This window comes from Phyllobates terribilis, unplaced genomic scaffold (assembly GCF_046119375.1).
Source record: "Phyllobates terribilis strain yellow unplaced genomic scaffold, ASM4611937v1 Scaffold_11__3_contigs__length_659146591, whole genome shotgun sequence".
In the NCBI taxonomy this organism is placed as follows: domain Eukaryota; kingdom Metazoa; phylum Chordata; class Amphibia; order Anura; family Dendrobatidae; genus Phyllobates; species Phyllobates terribilis.
The window spans coordinates 17632652-17642051 of record NW_027362771.1 but is presented as its reverse complement, the minus strand read 5'-3'; positions in this window follow the sequence as shown (position 1 = coordinate 17642051).

The following is a 9400-nucleotide window of genomic DNA, read 5'->3' as shown; positions in this document are numbered from 1 at the left end:
ACTGTGAGCCGTGATGATGAACTGCTGTAACTTCAATGAGATCATTGTTAGCACTGTGAGAAATTTCTCATGGTGATCGTGGTGATCTCATTGAGTTCACCGTAGTTCATCGTCCCAGCTCACAGTGAAGTGAGCCTGGGAACGCAGCTTCTATGAGGTCACCGCTCATCACTGAAGCTGCGCTCCTCATTGTGTCCTGGTTTACATCCTGGACGGTCGCATCATGGCACTGTTCAGGTGGTAAACCAGTTATAGCAGACATGGATTACGGCGTGGGACAATATGTCGGACAGGTGAGTATTATGGTTGTTTTTTATTTTCATTTTTTTTACAGGGGGCAATGGCTTCAGGGGATTAGGTGTAAAGGGGAGTATAATGTGTTTTTTATTTTTATCTTAATTTTACGCTTGTTGTAGACAGAGGGGGCTACCTACAACTCTCAACATTGTCCCGTGCTCGCGCTGATCTCAGCGCGAGAATGGGACAATGATGAGAGCCGACTCCAGCACCCGGCGCATTGAAACACTGATGACACACGGATGTCATCTGTGTGTCATCAGTATGCACATGTGCAGCAAACATTTTGTACTTGCTGTACTAAAAAACCTGACATGTCTGTAGGTTTTTAAATGGACGCAAGGTCCGTCTGAAAAACCTGACATGTGTGCCCACCCATTGAGTGCAATGGGTGTGCTTATGTCCGTATTTGCGGCCCTTTAAAAACGGGCCACATATGGACATACAAAACAGATGTGTGAAGGGGGCCTAAGGTTGTATTAACCCCTTCTTCTTCATGACATACTCTTGGCTTTTGGGTAGGTGGACTGAAATGCAATATTTGGTACTATTAGGAATTTGTACCATTGGCAGCAATTGTTAACTGTAACATACATTCTTGGGGTGCCTATGCGCTTCATAAGGGCTTCTGGGCTTTCCATATATTCAGAAGTCTATTAGTCCCTGCCATCAGTCAAGTCTTATAGGCTTTATGTCACTGCAAAATTGTCAAATGTATTGCATTATATTACACCAGTAGTCAGCAGTGTGTCATGTCCCATACAGTTGAATTACTAAATAAAAATGTGAAAAATAAATATTTTGGGGAAAAAGATCAAGTCAAGACACATAAACACTTTATGTTAATTCTTGTTATAAAAATTGACAATGCTTTTTTCATATAACAATCTTTATTGAAAATAAAAAAAATAAATTGTGCAATTTTTATCCTGGCCACTGGGACTATTTTAGACTCCTGCTTTCTTGATTTCTCAAATTCTACATATAAATTAGCAACAAAAGATTGACTTATAATCAATTTTTTGCATTGAAGCATTTTATGTGCATATGCAAATCTAATTGTAAAGGGAGGGGAAAGGAAGCAGAGTCAGTTATGACATTACCTGCTGAATAGTGGATGGAATATTATTAGCTGTGTATAGAGGTGTTAATTATCATTGGAATCTTGCATCTGATGACAATGAGTTTGCTGGCAATAGTTTTGTATGGAATGTGCTCAGCTTCTTAACCTGCTCTGTAAACCTGCATTCATCACAGGACATTAGATTTTTTTAAAAGAATATAATTTCTAATTTTAGAGCCAATGCTGATAAAATCTATGAAACAACTGTAGAGTAGTGATAGGCAAGCATGCTCAGCACTGCTCGATACTCGTGCTTGATGGAGTAACGAGTAGTGGCAAATATCGCATGGTGCTCAAGTGCTCGGATCCCCGTAAGTGAATTATCTGAGCCGGGCACAGAGACAGAGAGAGGAAGAAAGAGAGACACCTCCTCTGGAAAAATACTTAAGTTTTCCATTCACTTCCATTATGCTCGCTACTTGAGTAGAGCATATTTGAGGTCTTTCGTGCTCAATTCTAGTGCCGAGCACTCGAGCATTACATTGCTCTATCAACAGTGCTTGGAACTGCTCGATACTCAATCAAGCATCGGGTGTTCGATCGAGTAGCAAGCAGTGCCAAGTATCATGTGGTGCTGAAGTGCTCAGACCCCCATAAGTACATTATCTGAGAGAGAGAGCAAGAGAGAGAGCGAGAGAGAGACGTCCAGAAAAATGGTCGAGTTTGCCACTCACTTCCATTGTGCTCGTTACTCGAGTTGAGCACATCTGAGTGTCCGATGTGCTAGATTTGAGTAGTGAGCACTCGAGCATTTCACTGCTCGATCAACACTACTGTAGAGTCAAAATGTACACCATAATATAAATACTTTGAGGGTGCAATTTCCCAAATGGGGTCTGTATGAGTCTTGCTTACACACAGAAGAAGAGAGTCATTTAGCTGGGCTTTTTGACAACGAAGGAGATGAGGGCCATGAGAATGGAAAGTCTCAAAAGAGCACAGAATTTATTCCATACACCTCCCTCATTCTTTCCATTCATGTAAAATAAAATGAAAACATGGGAGGGGGGGAACAAAATTCATACTTCGGACGAGTTGCTGCTGTGCATTAAGTAGGAAATGTCATCTTGGATGGCTCACTGTAAACAGCAGCTGGGAATAGTTGTGTATGAAAATGCACTCAACATTCTAGCTGTTTTATGTTTGGAAAAGGAATCCAAACTCCCTGTATGATGTATCCAGAATTAAATTGTGCAAGTTAAATATATATATATATATATATATATATATATATATATATATATATATATTTATATATATGTATACTCATATGAGGAAGACCATGGGTATGGCCAGAAAAGTAGCTGATCATTTCAACTGTTCTTACGTGGCAAAGTACATCCTCTTGGTTTTGTTAAAAACAGAATAGTCAGCAAGAGTGCTTATGTTGTGTAACTTTGCTACCAGTTGGTTATACGGCGCTGCATATGTTGGAAAATCTTCACAAGCAGTGGTGTCAGACTACATCATGTAGAAGCCAAAACGGATCGGGATTACTTTTAGATCTACCATTGGCAGCTGACGTAGGATACCTGTTTAATAGAGAAGACCTTTAAAGAGGTTAAAAACTTTGTCAGAAGTGAAAACTGTGGCATCAACAATGTCATCCCCTTTACATTTATCTATGAAAACAATCATCAGAAGGCAACAGGGGATGGAGGAAGAACAGCAAGTTATACATGTTTATCGACACCCTGTGGCTGTTGAGGACACTGAAGATCCATGATACTTGTAACAGGATATAGAGAAGGAGCAGCAGGAGAAGGAACAGCAATAAGTAGATGTATAGGTAACATGAAATTACCTAGGCATAGGCAGTAGACAAGGCTAACAGAGTGAAAATGTCAACGAAAATGAAAAATGGAGCCCTCGGTCATGTTGGCAAGCATGGCTAACTTTATGCTGGAATTCTTGTAGGCTTATAGGAGTATATTGCTGCAAAAGCAAAATGAGAGAGAAATGTATAGTTTCCAAAAGGGAGTCCAAATTGGCATATTACCAGGATAACTTGTTTTACCTGCTCAACAAAGCTTTCGCAGAGCGCATGCCTGCAGACTGCATGTGTGACCGGGTGACCCTTCTCCACTCCATACAAAGTCAAGGTTTCCTTTCATGACCTAGCAGTATAGCTCCAACAAATAAACCAACACAGAAACAGTGATTACAGGATATATAACTTATTGGCCCAATTTTTTTCTCTGCCGCTGCACATTAGCAAATAGAGTTGTACCATCTGAACAGCCAGGTGGACTACCACAATTATTTTTTGCTTCAAAAGATGGTTAGGTCTTATTTTCAGGGAATATCATATTTTTTTTCATGAACAACAATCCACATTTATTCTTGAACAAAAAATCAACATTTATTCAAATATAATCATGTTATCACAGACACACATTGCACACTCATGTGTAGATATACACACACACTGCACATACACAGGTATACACGCACACACTGCACATACACACAAATGTATATACACACACTGCACATACGGTACACACCAGCCTGTCCCCTCTTCAGTTTCACTAGACTTGCAGTTAAAGGACCTTTGGTAACAGTCTTAACCTCAGAACAGAAATGCTGGGGGCCCCTAAGAGAGTGGGGGCCCTGGGAAATTGCCCAGCCTGCCACCCCCTGTCCAGTGCTGGCCCTGACAGTTACTAAGACTGGCTTATTTTTGGAGTAGAGCATACACCAAAAATCTTGTAAAATCATGCTATGGCTTATTTTTAGGGATGAACGTATTTTCACGGAAAACACGTTTCCTTGGCAGACACCATTAGCCCCATTCCCATTGACTTCTGGTTCAACAGATTGGACCAGTAGCAAGTACTCTCCCAGTTTTCTATGGAAATACTGTATTGTCACCCCCAAGCAGGTTATCTTGAACAAGCATGCAGTACTTCATATTTGTCAAAATTAATCAGGCATATATCAGTGATTACTTCCATTCACCAATAGCTGATGGCAAACATTAGATTGGCCATACTAACTGCCTGCCTGTCTGTTGCCTTCTACACTTTTTGGCTGCCGCTAGTGTTGAAGACCCACTTTCAAACAGGCTTCTATTTCCTGTCTATCATGTCGTCTATAATGTACTACTGCTGCCAGCGCTGCGGTTACTGGACCTACACTGGAAGACATCTCCTTACCTGCCAGGTTATATTTCTAGACTGTATGGCTTCTGCAATTGCTAGCAGCCTAGTTAGCTATGATGGCCACACATCTCCTAATGCTTACTATGTTATATAGTGCTAAATTGTAATTCTGCTGTAAGGATTGCCTATGCTGTGAGTTTGCGAATTTTCAAAGTTTTTTATGCCAGAAATCTGGCAAAACACTTTTATAATATAATATAATTCAATGACTAAGTCTTCAAGTCTTAGTCCTTAAACCCACTCCAATGCATATTTACAGTGTATAGTCATACTTAAGTTGCCTGTCTGAGGCATCTGAGACATAGGCCATCTGAATTCTATGTTTGTGTTTTCTGTCCTTCTATACACATAGGGCTGTATTTACTTCTTGCCGAGTGAGGTCTGATGCCTAAGGCAGCAGGTTGTGGGGGCGTTGTCAGCATGAAAACATTTTTTTTATTTTTCTTAATCCCACCCCTTCACCAGACGAAGTAGTAAAACAGTGTCTTTGCGGAGGCCAGGGAGGGTGGGGGTTAAATGTTTTCTGCATTCATTTGTATTCAAGTCTTTAAAACATTAATACAAACTAACATATGAGCAGCCCTGTATTGCAGGGGCAGAGGACTATTAAGCAGCTTCTGGTCTCGATGTGCGGAGGCGTGAACATGGTACTGACGATGCTAAAGTGTGATGAGGTCACCACATCAAGCTGTTGACCTTGATCTTGCTGATGTTGCTGCTGCATAGCTGCAAAATAAGTGAGAAAATGTAAGTGCTCTATAGTGGAGCTGAAGATGAAATGGACTTTTGCTGTAGAAGTAAATTTGTGGGACAGTGTCAGGGTACAGTTTGGGGGAGCATCAGAATGTAATAGGACAGTGTTAGTGTCCAGTATAGGGGGGGGGCAGTACACAGATGGAGGGACAGCGAGAAGAGGAGGCACAAAATGGGGGGTGTTATATAGAATAATAGAGAAGATTCCAGAGGAAAAAATAGTAAATAAAATCTTTTTTTTATTAGAAAAATCTTAAAAAGACGATGTCACTACACATCCATCAGAATCATCACCTGTGTCACATCTCCAGTGAGCTGACTCTCCCTCTCCACCCTCAACTTCTCCCTGCATTACCTTATATAGAATAAGGCATAGTGTGAAAGCATCGTATGGGGGTGCAATATACAGAAGGAAGGATATTGTGAGGGGGCAGTGTGGGAGAGCAGCATACAGGAGAGATAGTTTGAGGGCAAAATATGGTGGAGGATCAGTATACTAAAGAAGGATGGTGTGAGGGCACAGTATGGTGGAGCAGTATACAGAAGGAGGGATAGTGTGAGGCCACAGTATGAGGAGGTTAGTGTACAGAAGGAGGAACAGCATAAACAGTAGGCACAGTATGGAGGGGACAGTATACAGAAGGAGAGACAGTGTGATGCCACAGAATGTAGAGGGGGCAGAGTGAGGGGACTCTGAAGATGGGGAGAGTGTGAAGGTCACAGTTCATAATGCAGGAACAGTGTCAAAGTAGAACGGTTTAGGACTTTTTTGGGCACAGCATGGGAGGATATTTTTATTCAGAGGGCTTATAATGACAATGTCACACCCCCCTCCCTTATAATGCCCCATGCAGGATGTCATACCCCCCTTATAATGCCCCATGCAGGATGTCACCCTCCTTTTAATGCCCCATGCAGGATGTCGCCACCCACTTATAATGCCCCATGCAGGATGTCACACCCCCCTTATAATGCCCCATGCAGGATGTCACTTACCCCCCTTATAATGCCTCAAGCAGGATGTCACTCCCCCCCTTTTAATGCCCCATGCAGGATATCACACACACACACACCCCCACCATATAATGCCCCATGCCTCCATACATTAAAAAAAAAAAATCAAATACTCACCTCGCTCCTCCTCTTTCAGGAAATTCGACTCAAACTCAGTCCTTTGTGGATCGATCCGCTCATCAGTACTAGGTAAGGAGTTACAATATACTTATGGAAAGAAAAATGTGGGAGCAGGCTGCAGTATAGGTGTGATGTATATGGTTATCAAATTGAACTAGTAAAGCAGGCAATCTACAACAGACATGCACAGTTAAATGACTATATTTTTGTCACTAACTGTGTTAGTTTAGCATTTACCAGTAAAATGTGACTGGTAAAACAGATATGCAAAAAATAAACTGTCCACAGCATACGCTCTTTGCAAGATAGAAAGTTACAGATAGATGTGTGGATTTTGGAAAATAAACTTCTTGTATTTCTAAAATAACAATTATTCCACCACTTAACAATTAAGATTGCACAATAAATGCAAAAAATCAATATAGTTTCTTGTGACGAGCAAAAACACCATGTCTAACTAATACTGAGTTCAGTTTTTTTGTAAAAAAATATTGTGCTGCTTTCTAGTGCATTTTGATTGAAGACAAAATAATGTGTATTTCTAATTCATTTGCAGTAAGACAGTTGCCAGCTACACCATATAATGCATCAATCACATGGATTCTCTCACTGCTGCTGCTGATCACTCCTTCTTTTTTGCACTCTCTCCCTATCATTTGATTGCCTGTATTACCAGACTACTACACACATCTTCACTACTGCAGTTGAACAACACATGACCGTGTACGGCAAACCCGGGTTCCATAGTTCCGTAAGACCCCTCCCCATCTTACCGACCTCAAGTACCTTAACAAATAAAAACACTGCACCTGTAATGTCTTTGGATAAATTTGGCCACAGCGGCCACTTTATTAACAAACAACATTAACATATAAACATTATTATTCAAATAAATAAGAAGGGAGGGTTCTTGGAGTTAAAAATTAGATCTGGCATAACTAAACCGAAATCGAACCACCGTATTACCCTCAGCCGTCCATCACCAGTTCAAGGGCACCAAAAGCTCCTAGGGTAAAACCCCGTCCAGAGCCCCAAAAACCAAATGCCAGATCACCTCGCTTAATCAAGCCACTGCCTGTAAATTTCCAATAACTTTCCCACCGACACTTCTGTGCCAACTCCAAGAACCCCACCCCCAGCCACAAACGAACAGCCCTGACCACCTCAGGCTCGTGAGCGCCCCAACACTGCCAAAGCCCTCTCAATCCCCTCCTGTATAGATAATGCCCATAAATCAATCCCAATATCGTTCAGGTGCACTCCATCCTTCGCCCAAAAATCACCAACCCCTGCCTCAAGATCAAGATGGCGATCACTTACACCCCCATTTCTACCAACAAAAGCTGCTATGGCTCTATTCAACTTTACTCGTGCCCTATTAATGCCCTTCACTGATCTGACCTCCCTCCAATTTTTTCTCGGCACAATGTCAGACCAAACCGTCAACACTCCAGGAAAAGATGTCCATAACCTTAAAAAATCAATTTGAATATCCCTCATCAATTCCCTAACCGGCCGAACCCCCAAATCATTCCCCCCCATATGCACCACCAAAATGTCCGACGCCCGGTCCAAACGAGCCGCCTTATGGAATTCAGGAAGCACCCTTCTCCATACCATCCATCGAAAACCCAGCCACCGGACCACCACTTGCTCTCTGCTAAAACCCAATTGCCTACCGTTTGGCCTCACATCCACCCGCAGCGCCCCCTAATGAACGAAAGAGTGTCCAAGAATCCAGACTAATAACGGGACGTCACCTGCAACAAGACAACCAAAAAGGGGGTATTCACTTCTGGACAAAATAAAAACCACAATTCCGCATACCTAATGCCGTACATAGGACAGATAACAATCTGAACTCCACCTCCCGATGCATTTTATCACATCCTTTCCTAAACCCAAACCGTCCGCTACTGACGCCGCACCGATTCTGAAAGAATGCGACCCGTACACCTCAGGACTAAGGCCCAACTCCCGGATCCCTTTTATAAATACTGCAATAAATTGAAAACGTGACAAAAACTCTCCGTTTTTATGACACAATAATGGGCCCTTACGTCCTGACCAAACCTGCCAGTAAAAGCCATTAAACATCTCCTAGGACAAATAAAAGATCCATTAACCTCCCCCAATACCACTCGCTTGCCTCTGCCCAATTGATCCGTCTTCCCCCTCCTAATCCAAAATTCGATGCCCCCTTTCCGACCGCTCACATCCTCAGCAAACAAACCCCCAACCTTATTCCTACTTGGTGCCACCAACTCACCTAATCTTAGTGCGCCAAAGAACGCCAATGAAAAAGCCAATCTAAGCAGTGTGGCTTCAAAAACTGAACAACAAATCTTATCCAACACAAAACCCAACCGCTCTAAAATACTAAAAGTCACTGGTCTTCGTCTATCCAACACCTTACCGCCTCTCCTAAAGCCCCTAAGTGCTTGCTTCACTAAAAAGGACTTTGTAACATCTTTTATCCGCTGCAATTTAAAAGCGAATGCCAATCCTGCTACAAATTTACTAACTTTTGACACAGACCATCCAATCTCTGCTGCCCTTCCCACAAGAAACAACACTGCCATCTCTCTATCTCCTTCACTTTCCACCACACCCCACTCCAGAATCCAACTTTGCCATACTCGCCACGATGCCTCGTATGATGCCCAGGTCTGCCTCGTAATGGACTCCCTTATTAACCGTCCGGCTCCTCCATAACCAGTTGCCACAAATGCGAAGGGCATTCTTGACCCACGTCCTCTGCCTCTGGTGCTAGCGCCCGAAAACGGCCCCACTGAAAACAAGATAAGGCATCTGCTATGGAATTTTGTACACCTGGAACATGGACTGCTGTAATCCAAGCGTTCAAATTGAGACAACAAAGAACTAGTTCCCTGAGCAGCCTAATAACCGGCGGGGACGAGGCCGACAA